General features: G+C 37.6%; 1 long non-coding RNA gene across 2 annotated transcripts in view; it reads right to left on the bottom strand.

Annotated features, from left to right (window-relative positions):
• Window positions 1-406: 406 nt before the first annotated feature.
• The window catches only part of LOC106724937, a 26,236-nt gene continuing 10,805 nt past the window's right edge, over window positions 407-15,837 (bottom strand). Inside the window, exon 3 of one of the 2 annotated variants that reach the window (XR_001360762.1) lies at window positions 407-500. This is a non-coding gene — a long non-coding RNA (uncharacterized LOC106724937). Of the gene's footprint in view, window positions 501-4,587; window positions 4,899-15,837 lie in introns of those variants that run through there. The other variant, XR_001360761.1, reaches the window with a different exon arrangement.

Genomic DNA, 15,837 nt, shown 5'->3' with positions numbered 1-15,837 from the left:
ACTATGAGGAGAAATTAATAAATATTCTATCATGATCAGACTCTAGTATAATTCTCTCATAAATCAATATATCAATAGATTATGCATCAAAAGACAGTCAGCATAATGAAAAGACAGCCTAGAGCATGGGAGAAAATATTTTTAGATCATATGTTAGATAAGGGGTTAATATCCAAGACACACTAAAAAAAAAAAAACCTCATAAAATCAATGACAAAAATCAAATAACCCAATTTTTTAAATTGACAAAGAATATTTCTCAAAAAAAAATATACAAATGGCCAACAAGTATATAAAAAAATGCTCAACATCAGTCATCATTAGGGAAATGCAAATTAAAACAACAATAAGATATCACCTCACACCTATTAGAATGACTGCTATTAAAAACATACAGAAAATAATAATTGTTGATGAGGATGTGGAGAAATTTGAATCATTTTCCCTGTTGGTGGGAATGTAAACTGGCATAGCTGCTGTGGAAAATGGTATGGCAGTTCCTGAAACAAAAATAAAAATTAAAAGTAGAATTACTATATAATCTAGCAATCCCACTTCTGGACTCATTTACAAAATAATTGAAAGCATGATCTCAAAGATATATTTGTACTCCCATGTTCCTAACAGCATAACAGCACTATTAAAGCAGTCAAAACCAACCCAAATGTCCACCTAAGGATAAATAGATAAGCAAAATACAAACACATATAATATTCAGGCCTAAAAAGGAAGACAAATATGACATATACTACAACCTGGATAAATCTTGAGGACATTATGCAAAGTGAAATAAGCTAGACACAAAAGAATGGATACTGTAATATTCCACTTTTATGATGTACTAGAATAATCAAATTCATAGAGACACAAAGCAGAATAGTGATTGTCAGGGGCTGGAGGTGAGGAAAATGGGGAGTTAGTGTTATAATAGGTATGAGTTTTTAATTTGGGATGATGAAAACATTCAGGAGATAGATTGTGATGGTTGCACAACAGTGTAAATGTATTTAATAACACAGAATTGTGTGCTTTAAAATGATTACAATGGTAAATTTTATTATGAGTGTTTTACCAGAATAAAAATAAATTTTTTTTTTAAAAAACCACAGATAAGGTTGGGATAGTGTAGGAATAAAAAAGATTTCCTTGCTTCCCATGATATAGTCCCACTCTCTCCTGGAATTTTAGGGGGAGACACTCACAGGGGTTCTTCCCCCTCATGGGCTTCCACAGTAGAGTGGAAATAACATGGGAAGTCAAAGCAGACAGAAGCCGAAAATAGTGTCTTCCTAGTCCTGTGTGAGAAAGAGAAGTTCCCAAGGGTCTCAGTGGGTACCATATTTGAATTTCCTGCCTAACAATTATAACCTTTTGTTACTACGTCTACTTGTGTTTATTATGTATATCTTCCCATGGACAGTAATATTCCTCAGAACAGGCACTTCACTATCTCCAGCATTTAGAACAGCACTGCCCCTGAATATATGAATATTGTTGGATGAATAAATATCTTGAAAATAAATCTTTGTGCATGCATGCAAGTATGTGTATGGAGCAGATTCCTGGAAATGTAACTGCTATATCAAAGGGCATATGCATTGTACAGTATGGTCAGTATGTCCAGGCTGTTGGACGTGCTTGAAGTGGGCACTGTGTCTTGAAGCGGTTCCAATGTGCAACAAGATGAAGAACTGCTGTTTTAGACTGTCTGCTATGTTCCAGCTATGAAATACACTAGAGTTCATCTGGGTTTGGTTTCCACATGATTGCTCTGGCCAATTCACCCACAATTATCTACTCTAGTGATTCATGAAAGCCAGTCTTTTATTTATAAATGTTGACAATGGTATATAAGAAGCAAGGAATGATTGTTTGCAAGAATTGTGTGGCTATCTAACATTTAATTACTTAATCTTGAAATAAAGTTCATAATTGGTACAATGTATAATGTTAAACACATGTCACCCATATTGGCCTTTAATCCCTCACTTCGATATGTTTATATAAGAATTGTGCATGTAACCTAGACTTTGACAAAGAAGGGCTCTGGGGGAAATCTGCTTATATGCTTCAAAACTTGTATTTAGTTATGGACAACTGAATGCCTTTGCAAGCGTCTTGTCTTTGTACTTATTAAATGCATGACTCCAAAGAATAACATTTTTAAATGTCTTTATAATGAAATATGTGAATAAATAACCAAAATGCTATAGTGTTTTATTAATAAGTTTTAAGATGTATAAGAAGGGTATGTGTTATGCTAGGAGAGTTAGTAAAGAAAAAGTGGTCCAGATATTAAATGACAAATAGCCACAGAAAACAGCAAGCCAAGGTATAACTTATGAAATCTGGAATTTTACTGAAGAAGAAACTAGGAAGAACAGACAGTGGCAATAATAAAACTAAAATATGAGGAAATGTTCCTGAGAGAAACTAATGTGTACACACACACACACACACACACACACACACTCACACACACTCTTATACCTAAAATAAATAAATTCTGGGAAAAGTCTAAATGATAAGAAAAAGGCCCCAGAATTTTCAAGGACGCATAACAATATCAAGTTATGTACAAAGATAAAAACCAGCCTAATCTCACAAATTTCTTCAACAACCAAGATACAGTTATTCTGCAAACCCAGAACTTTTGGGTTTGTCATTCATGCATGTAGACAATAGATAGTCCTAGGTATACAAGGGCTTAGAAAATATTTCAGGCAGGGGTTCTTTACATACACACAAACCACTTGAAGATGTACTGTAGCTGAGCAAGATTTTAACAAAATTAATAATTCTGGTTTTCAATCTATAAAATTCACACTGATCACAAAGCTTGATGATACACAATGTTGACAGGGATGTGTTAGGAAACAAGCACCCATTTCTTCTTTGTGGGAGTATAAATTGGTGCAACCTCTTTTAAAGGCAATTGCTAATATCTAGCAACATTGAAGTGGTTCTATCCTCTGGTAGTTATCAAACTATAGTCTTCATGGAGGAGTGGGCATAGGATTGTCATGGCAACATCCCAGAGACAACCAGGAACACAGAGGATGAAGAGTGGTGTTCATGGGGTTAAAAACGTTTGGTAAGTTTTTGAGACAATGGGAATTTCTTGACAACCATTTTGACGCTGAGAATCTAAGGAGTTCTAGAAACTAACACTTATTGGGGTCAGAAAATAGTAGTGGGCTTGGAGAGTAATAAACTAAGCTTAATTGCCGCCACTTTATCTTAGAGGCCTGGAATCAGAGAGAGGAGGTAAAGAAAGTTGTATTTAATTGGTGAGATCCTATCATCCGGTATCAGAGATGGAAGAGGGCAGCCCGGCCTATACTAAGACTGTCTCCCTAACATCCATTCTCCCCCCTCCCAGCTCTACTCAGTCGTGGTGATCCCATATCTCTTGTCTGGTTCAGGATCCACCTAAGCCATTGAGAACAGAGACTGATTTAAGAATGAACATGTAACCAATGAGAGAGGTTATGAGAGGTTTCCTGGGGCTTCTGGGAAAAGTTTCCACTCAAGAGAAACGTCTGGGGAGATGTCCTCTCTTCCCGCTCTGGGTGTTGCTTTGTATACATGCCAGGCCAGGAACATCTGCAGCCAGTTTCTGAACCCTTGAATGACAATCAAAGGAGAGACAAGATTAAGTGTCTCTTAAAGCCTAGCCTACCCTAGGACTTTAATTTAAATCAGCTAATCACTTCTCCCTCTTTTTTATAAGCTCCTGTAAGTTGAACTTTATCTCACCACAGTCTAGCCTCGTAATTGATACAAAGGCTATGAACCTGGTCCTTCAGGCCACCCTCTTGGCCAAGTTCAGCCCTTATACGTGGAATTAGGGTTAGGTCAGCAGTTCATCCCCACTCACTGAAGGCCTCCTGAAAACTTTCTCATGAAAAGGAAAAGCTTTTCTGACACAGTGACCCCAAATAAGAAGAGATTGAGGTGGATTGGAAGAAGCGTGATATAGGGAAGTAGCACTGCAAGTACGATATCTCCTGAATCCTTGTGTCTCCTGAAACCCAGTCCCTCTCCCAATGCCTGTAGAGAACCATAGGTATGTATTGGGTGGGGGTGGGGAGTAGCTTATATTTTTCTAGTACCTCTGGTTTCAGGTACGTATTATTGCTGCATTCTTCATTCCCAGTGTTTCTTTTTTGCATCATGTCAGCCTCCACTGCAGGGCACTGCCCAACCCCTTCCCTCCCTAGGTTTGCAATAGCAGGCTCCGCTGCAGGTGTGAGGCCACAGAGGCACAAGGCTGCAGCGCACAGCCAACCTGACACCCCTCTCCTGACAAAGTCTCCTCTACTCCTGTCTATGTTTCTTAGGCTTCGGTTCTGGCTGTGCTGGGGACTCCTCAATCTTCCAACCTTCTTCTCTCTCCCCCAGCTCATTTACCCTCTCCTCCCCCAAATCTTATTTCTTATGAAGAACAGTGTAGCTATCCAATTGACTCATCCAGCCTATTTCAGCTACACCCAGAAAAACCTAGCAACTATCTCTTAAAATAACATTTTTGTCTTCCTTGACACATATATAAGAGTAAGAACCAAACAATTGAAATAATACAACTACCCAGACATAGGAGTTTATTTATGCAAATTACAGTCCATCTATATAATAGAACACTAAGTAACCATTAATATGTGGTAAGCTTCCATTTCAACACGGCAGACAGAATATTTCGAGGTAAGGACAGCAAAGAAGCACAAAAAAGAGTAAGTGCATAACAGTGGTGTGAAGGAGAGAAGGAAGCACCAGGCAGCCAGAGCCTTTCATAAATCTCAGGGGGAAGGCAGAATGGACACTTGAAAAGGCTGCCTGAGGAGTCATTTTCCTCAGTCACAAAGCCAAGGAGACGTTCCAAGCTTGGAGCCTTTAAACTAGGAAGAAGGACAAAAATCAAGATGATTAAATCAAGGGTTGTTTACATAGTATCTATACAATTAGGCCCCTCTTCACCCCTCTCCTGCCTTTCCTAGGAGAGTCTCAATGTTTGCTTCCAGGATAAAACCAAAGAACTAATATCCAAAGAAACTGACCCACTGACTTGGAAGAGAGTAGGGCCTTAGAGAGGAGGGCCGTGGCAGGTGGAAGCACTCCAGAACAAGGCTGCCTCGACTGGCACAAAACAGGATGGAGTTGGTCTACTTGCCTGCCTGTTTTCTGAACTTACACCCTAAATAAAGCTTTCCAATGGCCACTCTCTTCTCATATTCACACTAATTTCTCCATGAATGGCAGAAACTTGTTGGTTCAACAGATCTAGACACCTACAAAGAAAATTCAGCTCAGTTACCTCCGCTAAGCAAGTGTGTCTTTTTGTTCTTTGTTCATAAGCATGATGAAAAAATAAAATGACTGACTATAAAAAAAAACAATGCTAATGAAGGAAAGAGAAAATAACTTTCAACTTTAAAAATATTAGAGAACAAGCTGCATTTAAAAAATGAGGATGCAATGCTAAGAAAAATATGCAATCAAAAAATAAAGAGTTCTCAGAGATTAAAGATGTCATTTCAAAATAAATTCAATAGAGATACTTAAATCTTCATTCTCATCCTCTTTTTCTCTTATTAAGATTTCATTTCTTTTTCTCAATCTTTCTCTTCTTAATTTGTTTTTAGTAATATTTTCTTTGGGGTGGAACACAGTTAGTGGCATAAAAATACATGTCATATTTTCCAGGGGAAAAAATTACTTTCCATTTTGAATTCTCATACATAGTTTGAAATTTTGTTACCATTTGCAACTTATAAAAATATTTTTAGATATTGCTGTAAATTATGTATAAATATTGTTTTAGAAGGGGATTTTTTTGTCATGGGAAAATATAGCATTTTTAAATAAGAAAATATATAAGTGCACGGAAATAAATGGTACCTTTGGTTTATGAAATTATTAATGATTTTTTACTCTTCCAAATTTTCTACAATGAAAACTCAAAGTAAGAATAAGTATTATTTGTTGAAAAAAACATAACATCTCAAAAGTAACCAAAAGTTAAAATTCATGAGGCAGGTCATATCAGAAAAATTGAAACATTTTGTAATGGCCCAATGCTTCCATGCTTAACTTCTCAAAGTCTATATTATCCCTTTGGGGATTAGAGGTTGATAGTTAGATTTATTTTTATATCAATTTTCTTTTTCACTTTTCAGTGCCCTGAGTCTTGAATATCCACTGTGTTCCAGAGATTCTGGATATAAGCAATTATAGACTCCAGAAGCTTCTGCCCAGTTTAAAATCTAAATGGAAAAATGGTGAAGCTAACATGTTTTGCTCTTTGATTAATATTGAAGAGTTTTTGCCCAGATATGACTTTGTTTCTTATTTGTTCATTTTTATATAGGAAGGTGTATGACAGCATTTAGGCTTTATAATTTTGCCAGCGAAGATAATGACATAAAATGCAATTGATTGGAATATGTACTTTTGTTACCAATTAGCATCACCCATCTGGACATGGAGGGTGTATGAATCCAGTAGAAACTAAATAACCTTTAGTTGTGGAGCAGGAAATAAATTGTTAGGTATACGATAGCAAAATAGTTCAAGCCGAAAAGGAAGCTTGACGGGAGAAAAGGAGGTGAATAGTGAAGTAATTAATTCTGTTTATATTAGTTTTGGAGAGACCAATTGGAACTGGACCCAAAGCCACTGGTAAGATAGTTAAATTAAATTAATTGAAAACCAGGATAAAGAATGTTTTTCACAAGATACAAACAGCTTTGACTCACTCTTTTGAAACATCCTCTCCAAGTGTCACCGATTCTAATAAAAGTTGTTTGCTCCTGCATGTTAGAGGTTAAGAGGGCAAATCATTTCTTAGTTACCTTGAAATAAAATGGCTCCTGTATGACAAAGCTTGGTTTTTAAAGCCCCAACTCTGAGCAGTGTATCAGCCACACCAAAACGCACGCTCAGGCTCCAACCACCGGGAATCACCATGGGGGCAGAGCCACCTCAGTCCCAGCAATTGGTGTTATCACACAACAAGCCCTCTAGCAAAGTCCCAGCATTTAACTGAGGGCAGGGTGTCACAAAAGTTAAAAAAAAAAAAAAAAAAGAGGAGTTAGGAAGATCTAGAAAGAAAATAGAAAATAAAAAGGGAGGTAAAAGACAAAAGGGAAAGAGAAGTAAAGAGGAGAAAGAAAGAAAAAAGATTGAAAGAAGAAATGGGGGACGATTAAAGAGGGCTGCACAATGACACTTTAAACAGAGCCCAGGGCGAGGGACAGAACAGAGAGCAGCACTGCTCTCTCTCCTACCTTCCCACAAGTACTACCCTCGGACCAGGCTCCAGGCTCTGCTTCCTGAGCTTCAGAGAGCCCTGCGCTGGCCCTCCTCCATCCTATGTGAATGGGTAGAGTGGACATGGTCACTCAGAGCCAGCGTCCCCACATTTAGATCTCATTCAGTCAGCTTCAGACCCTAGAATGCCCTATACAAATGGCCCCCAGATGCCATGTAGGCTCCCAAGGTCTACACAGGCACTTTCCATGCCTCATCTTTTGGGAGGTGGTCTACAGCTCTGATATTTGCACTGCTAGCCATGAGGGGTGACCAAAGAACAGTCTCTTGAAGTATGGGATTGTAGCTGAGGTTTGGACACAACCTGGGTTGTCCTCATGTGTGTGTCTGAGGTCCTTCAATGTGTTGGATGGAGCTGGGAAGGGGAAAAGAAAAGAAAACAAGGTCCAGCAGTCAAGGGAAGTCTCTTCCAATCAATTTTGACATAGAATGTGGGCTTCCAAAATTCTAAGTTAAAATCTGACCTTCCAGGTTGTTATGAAGAAACATGTGTCAAGGTAAGAAAATAGAAACAGTTCCACTGAACATGTTGCTAACTTGATTTGAAACTATTATATATGTGATATGTGGTCTTCCAGCTACACTCTTCCTTTGGGCCTGCAAATCCTACATGAGGGCCATAGAACAGGGACAAGATAGACAGACAGACTCTATTTGTACACTAGAGGCCCGGTGCATGAAACTTGTGCATGGGGGGGAGCTCCCCCTCTTCCCCCCCCCCCCGGCTTTGACCTCTCATAATCCAGGACCCCTCAGGGGATGTCTGACTTCTGGTTTAGGCCCGATCCCTGCAGTCGGACATCCCTCTCACAATCCAGGACCGCTCATCCCTAACCTCTCACTTGCCTCCTGCTCAGTACGCATCATAGCGACCAGTCATTCCGGTCATTCTGCCATAATGGTCACTTAGGCTTTTATATATATAGATATGTAAATAGAGGACAATTTTTGCACACAAAAAATTCCAAGTGTCTGTAGTCTATCGCTAGACTAAACGTAACTATTTTTAGTGTTAGAGTAAGATGCTTCCGCATACAGTTGCCTGGTTTAGTAGCAAATTACTAAGTACGGCAAAGTGTGGTTTCCAGAAATGGCCATAACGATACCTCTCATTGCACATGCTTTTCCAGAACCTTGCAAGTCCCCTATCAAGAGGTAGAGTCTAAGCCTCCACCCTTGAACCTGGGTGAGCCTTTATGACCTTTTAATAATAGAGTACAGCAAGAGGAACACCAGGTGATATTTGAGATTAGAACATGAATGATAATGTAATTGCTTCTTAACTCTCTCTAGGGACACTTCCTTTTGGAACCCAGTCACCATGCTGTGAGGAAGGCAAGCACCTACCTAGAGAGGCCCAACGTAGGCATTTCTGACCATAGTCCTAGCTGACTGGAGTTCCAGCCAGCAGCCAGCATCCACCACTAGACATGTGAGTGAGCAAGTCTTCAGAATATTCCAGCCTCCACACATCCACTGCAGAGACTTTGCACAGATCATTGATTCCTGTGCTAAATGATTGATTGTCAATTATTGTTGTTGTTTTAAGGCACTAAGTTTGTTATGCTCAGCAATAAATGAATAGACTCCTAAGTGTGAGGTAATTGTATTTTAAAATGTGTTATTACATAACACATATCTCACTGTTAAAAATAAATTTTAAAAAGAATAAGCTGCCCTGGCTGGTTTTGCTCAGTGGATAGAGTTTTGACCTGCATACTGAAGGGTCTCAGGTTCGATTCCTGGTCAAGGGCACATGCCTGGATTGTGGGCTCGATCCCCCGTAAGGGGTGTGCAGGAGGCAGCTGATCAATGATTCTCTCTCATCACTGATGTTTCTCTCTCTCTCTCCTTCTCCCTCCCTCTCTGAAATCAATTAAAAATACATTTTTTAAAAAAGAAGAAGAAGCTACTTAAGCAAAAATTGAGTTATGGCTCTTCCCACGTGTACAACAGGCTTAGCTCTATTTAGTAATGTTAATGTCTGAATTTAGTTAAATTTAATAAAGGACAACATTACACTGATTAGGATGGCCAATAAGCAGAAAATAAGCATTTTTGAAGTGAGGATGTGGAGAAATTGGAATCCTGGTGGGTTGACAGTAAGGAGGTTTTTTCCAGCTGCTCTGGAAAAAACAGTATGGTGGTTCTTCAAAAACTAAATATAAAACTACTATTATGATCCAGCAATTCTTCTTCCAGGTATATATTTAAAATAATTGGAAGCCTAGTCTCAAGGAAATATATGCATACCCATGTTCATAGCAGCATTATTCACAATTGCCAAAAGATGGAAGAAACACAAGTGTCCACTGAGGATGAATGGATAAACAATATATGGTCTAGACATGAATAGAATATTATTCAGCCTTATAAAGAAAGAAAATTCTGACACATGCTACAACATGGATGAATCTTGAGAACATTATGTTAAATGAAACAAGACAGTCACAAAAAGACAAACACTATATGATTTCACTTACATAAGTTATCTAGAGTAGTCAAATTTATAGAGACAGAAGATAGAATGGTGGTTGGCAGGAACTGGGGGAGGGAGGAATGGGGAATAGTCCTTTAATGGGTATAGAGTTTCAGTTTTGCAAATGAAAAGAGTTTGGGGGATTGGTTCACAACAATGTATGTTAAACAGTACTGGTCTGTACACTTAAAAATGGTTAAGATGATAAATTTTATGTTATGTATTGAATCACAATTATAATTTTTAACTTAGTCATGTGCTTGTTTGGTCCTTGATTCCAGAGTTTCCCTCAGTCTTATCCGTTCTCATATCATATAGACATAGTCAAAATTTATTATAGAATAAAATCACCAGAATAGTCTCCTAAATTTTCATAAGCAATATTGCTTATCAAATTTGGCAGTATTATTGTGAAATTTAATAATATTTAGGCCAACAAATAGTTGGCATAATGAATAGGGAATCTGACACATTTCATTGGCCCATTAATACTAATAATGCATTCATAGACAATATATTGTGGCATGTAACATCTTTTTTAAGGCTGATGGTCAAGGCTCTGATCAGTGTTTATTTCCATCAAATTTCAATTCCTGTAGCCAATTATAATTCATTCATATTTTATATTTCAAGCTTGAAATATATACAAATTATTTGATTCTTACACATTCATGCTCTTTGATTTGACCCACTCATGGTAGACAATTACAATTTTTTTAAAATGTAAAACATGCTTTCTTGATCCCGCACAGCAAGTAGTTTAGCTTTCTCATTTTACATTGCTGAACCAATTGAAAATATCTGCCACTACTTTGAATTATTAATTTTAAAAAAGAAAATATTCCATCAGTATTCCTATGGGGAATTCTACTTGTAATTTTAAAAGCTACAATTCCACTGATGGACTACTTTTTCTTTTAAATAATAATACTCAGAAGCATAGTTGATGTTTTTGAAACAAGAAAAGTCAATAAAAAGAAATCAGTAAATTGTTTTATTTAAAAAAAAAACTCATGTAAAAATATTATAATGTACGGACTACAACTTCAAATGGCTCCAAATGCCTTTTCTTTGTTTACATTGGAAGAGAAGGTCACTCATAGAAGAGCCACCTTCTTGATGACAGCACTGAAAGGGTGTGTTTGGACCAAAATACATTGTTGTTAACTTGCTTTATACATTAATATTTGGGTATCACACACAGAAAGAAAGAAATACAAATTTTTACTCAATATTCCCCAAGTTAAGATTCTCTTTCTAGTAGGAATAATTTCAAGTATGTCAAACAATTTTTTTAAATAATTACAATTTTCTTATTGTTTGCAATTCCATGATCCATATGATTCATGTTTCAGAGCAGAATTGTGTTTTAAAATATTCAATTCCTGAAAACAAGTCTAATTTCTTTTTTTTAATATATATTTTATTGATTTTTTACAGAGAGGAAGGGAGAGGGATAGAGAGTTAGAAACATCGATGAGAGAGAAGCATCGATCAGCTGCGCCTGCAACCAAGGTACATGCCCTTGACCAGAATCGAACCTGGGACCCTTGAGTCCGCAGGCCGACGCTCTATCCACTGAGCCAAACTGGTTAGGGCTCTAATTTCAATTTTAAAATAAATCAGGTCCTTCTCTTGTATTAGGAAACACACTATGATGAAGATACATGAGTCCCAGCAATTCTTAAAATCCTATTTTTTTCCTCTCTTTCCATTTGTCACCGTCACATATATGATCCATTCCTGATTCTTTCTCGTCAAACCCTCCAAAAAATCTCCTTCTCTACCATTAGCCTTTTCTACTATTTTCAACTTATCTTCCCTCTCCTAACCTTTCATGATATAAATCGACATCATATACTGTGACATAATATATAAGTAGGAATATATATATAAAATTGTTCTCCTTCATCCTCCCACTATTCCTATCTATATATTCTATTCTCTCTCCAAAGCCAAGAGAACTGGCACAACACCTTTTGAGGGGAAAACGACTGAGCAAAGCTGAAAAATCTCTTTTGCAAACAGGTGGTAAGTATGAGAAAGACACGAAAACTCTTCATAGCATCAGTAATTTTGGGTCTGTTTCATTCCAATAGCTATGAAATTTACTTATTTTTCAATGAAAACATAATGCTACTCACAAAAAATCTCTCAACTTAAAATTCTGAAACCTCCCCCTTTATTCCAGACCATAATTTTAAAATAACATCAGCAGTAAGAGCCTAATAAATGGAAGGTTCTCTCCACTTCTTTTCAAGTACCACAGAGAGCTTCAAACCTGGAAGAAAAAAAGATGAGAGCAACTGTTTTTGCTATCCACATTTCTGCTTTGGAGAGTTGCTGTGATCGGGGTTGAAATGTTGGCCCTAAGCATTCTGAAATTCCCGCCCATGATATGAGTCCCAAGAAAAATCTGGGGCCTTTGCGCAATGGGCCTCTAAATCTTCATTTCCCTGTGCCACACACATACAGGTTGCACACTATGACTTAATCAGCTGCCTTTAGTAAAACAGACACTTAGAATTCTAACAAACTGGAAGCAGTTGTGGTGTTTTGAAAGTCACAGCAGGACCACACTTATACCCTAGGACAGCACGCAGTCCGGAGTTCTTTCTCTCTTCTTACAGTTCCTCCCTTTGCACAAAGTAAACTTTTCTTCCTTCGGTCAAAAGGAGATAGCTATCGACATGAAAGCACAATTCTCTTGTCTCATGAATCACTAAGGGCCTTGGTTCCACATTAGGTCACTGTAGAACACAGACTGTAACGGGAACACATAAAACTCTAACCGGGGAGGGGAGGGACGCTGTTCTGGAATATCGTTGCCAGAGTAACATAAACCTTGTATGTTTTCACAAGGAAATGAGTCACTTGCTTGTGTTGGCTAAAACTCTGTTTTCTTTCATTTCATATTTTAGTTCTCTAATATATGCTGAAAGCGCCCAGGGTTTCCAGTCTTCAGATGAAGATATCTTGCTAATTAAAAACTCAACAGAGGGTTTGCATGGTAATTAAACAGAACGGGATAAAAAGAACACTCAAGCAACCAAGAACACAGGGAAGGCAAGGGCCAGCGCACTCAAACTTAATCACTTCTTGGAGAGGAAGCCCTGGGGTGGGGGCAGAGGTGGGCTCTGCACATTGAGATAATTGAGAAGAAAACAACAACTAGAAGTAAAATGTACTGAGCCCAACTGGTTTAAAAATATATAGTATACTCAGACAAAGTCAGAATGTGTTTGCCTTGAAGTGTTGGGTTATTTTAATGTTTCTCTTTCTTTTGGTGGTTTAGTATTAGAAAATATTAGTGCTGGAATTACGAATGCGTTGTTAGCCGTTATTGCATGGGCCACTCCATCAGCTGCCCCCTCAACCTAACTAGGCTAATGTCCCTCTTTATCCTACCGTCCCTTGATGACTTCCATATTTAAATTATCCAAGTCTGATCTCTCTTCTAATTTCTTTGGGACATTTTTACTTGATACCCAATATACCACTCCAACACAATATTTTAAAAGTCAAACTCCCCTCTCCCTCCTCCCCTAAGCCAGCATCTCTTCCTGATTCTATCATTTCTGTCCATGGTACTATCATTCTCTCTGCAAGACAATCTCAAACCCAGGAAACATCTTTGATTCTTCCCTTTCCTTCCTTTCTCCTACGCATCTGAGTCTTATGAAGTAATCTATTTTGGATTCATGCCTTCCTTTCCAATCCCACAGCCACACCCTTGTCCAGAATTGTAGTCACCACTTCACTATTTTATTACAACAGTTTCCTAATTGGTCTCTGCCTGCAATCTCTCAGTGCTACCATCCATCCTGTTCACTGTGCAGGGCTAATCCTTGCTCGAACCTTCTAGTGGCATCGCGCACCTGAAAGAAAGTCAAACTCCAGTCTAGTGTTCAGTTTCTCCATATTCGTGCCTCCTCTTATGCCCTAACTTTATCTTCCCCATTCTCGCCTGTGGAATTCTTTCCTCTGGGCTGATTTTTGCATTGTCTCATTCCCTCCCTTTGCTCCTTCCCAACTTATCCTAGAAAAGGAACCCCTCCATTTTATTGCTGCTCACTATCTAGGTCAGGGATGGGGAACGTCCCACCGTGGGCCATTTAAGGCCCGCAAAATCATTTGGTCTGGCCCTGCCAGGCATTAGGGGTGAGTTAACTAAATGTTTGAGCAATTATAGCAGGCTAATTTTTTAAGTTGAAAATTTTGTATGGCCTGCAAATGATGTTCTAAATATCCAAATGGCCCTTGACAGAAAAAAAAAGGTTCCCCACCCCTGATCTAGTCTCACCTCATAGACCATCTCCTTGCTGAAACCTTTCCTAATCATGCAGGCACCTCCTGCCATATTTCAGCTTGTTTCATTGAAATTTCCTGTGTTTAGGTATTGTCCTCATCAAGAATCCCTAGCCTGCTAAAGACAAGAAATATGTCTCTGTTTCATGTATACTGTGGTCACAGTGATATAGCTACAGTCTGTTTTCTATAATTATTTCCTCATAAGGATGGTAATTATCTTAATAATGTTATCCATAGCTACTAAGTTGTACACTGATCTGAATATTTTTAATACATTTTAATGAGTATGTTTTCAAGATTTTCATAACTTGTTTTATAGTCATTTGTTCATCTTTCATGCATGTCTGAAAGATTTAAGGACATTAATTAAATGTCTAGTCAATTTGCCTCATAATTAACTTCATCCAAATCCTTATTTAGCATCCATCTTTTTTCTTTCTTTCCTCTTAGGTACGTTTTTTTTTCATCTCAGGGATATCTTTCTTCTATATTTGTATTTATATTATATATGCTTTATTCATTTTTATTACTTTATTTTTAAACCGTAGTGTAGAATTCAAACTAAAAACATATAAAATGGCCGAAACCGGTTTGGCTCAGTGGATAGAGCGTCGGCCTGTGGACTGAAAGGTCCCAGGTTCGATTCCAGTCAAGGGCATGTACCTGGGTTGCAGGCAAATCCCCAGTAGGAGATGTGCAGGAGGCAGCTGGTCAATGTTTCTCTCTCATCGATGTTTCTAACTTTCTATCTCTCTCCCTTCCTCTCTGTAAAAAATCAATAAAATATATTTTTTTAAAAAAAACATATAAAATGTAGATAGTGTCCATTTTCTCTTTTTTTTTTCCCCCAACAGTAACCATTTTATTAACACTTTTTACCCTTCTGGAGAATTTTTAAGCATGTACAAAGCCAATATGGCTTAAATACCATATTTTTCAGCTCTCCCATTCTTGATACTGTGTTTTATCTCTCTCTCTCTCTCTCTCTCTCTCTCTCTCTCTTTTATCAATCTGACTAGAAGTTTACCAATAGTATAGATTATTTTTAAAATGCAACTTTCTGTTTCATTGTATTTCTCCATCCTTTCAGCTTCCTATTTCATTGACTATGGATTTGTCTTTATTAGTTCTTCTCTTCTGTTTATGTTAGGTTTAATTTAATTTTCTTTTTCTAGTGTCTTAAAATTTAAGCTTGCATCATTGATTTAATACTTTTCTCCATTTTTAACAAATGAGGAATTATTTAGCTGACAGAATGATTTAGCTATATCATAAGACAATCAATGAAAATGGAATTTTTCCCATCACAAATTTGACATGATAATTCTCCATCAATCTGAAAGCTGGTTAGACAGAGCAATATGATCTTGCCATGGCATCACCGAACTTCAATGAAAGTCATCTGAAGGACAAAAGAACAACTTTGGTGCCTGCACCAATGTAAGATATACCTCTTCCTCATAGGTTACATATTTTATAGAGTTTATCAAATTCAGACATATAAATTTATTTCAGTTTTTATGATGAGCAAATAAAAGTTATGTTAAAGTTATTTTAAGAAATATAGGCTTGGAAAAAGAGCAAGATGGAGGCATAGGTAAACACCGGAGACTGCTGCCGCAAACAACCACTTCAAAAATACAACTAAAAGACGGAACAGACATCACCCAGAACCACAGGAAGGCTGGCTGAGGAGAGACTCTTCAACTAGAAGGAAA

This window comes from Myotis brandtii, unplaced genomic scaffold (assembly GCF_000412655.1).
Source record: "Myotis brandtii unplaced genomic scaffold, ASM41265v1 scaffold125, whole genome shotgun sequence".
NCBI classification, from domain to species: Eukaryota; Metazoa; Chordata; class Mammalia; order Chiroptera; family Vespertilionidae; genus Myotis; species Myotis brandtii.
Note: the sequence above shows the minus strand (reverse complement) of the source record. Positions and strands in the feature narration are given on the sequence as shown.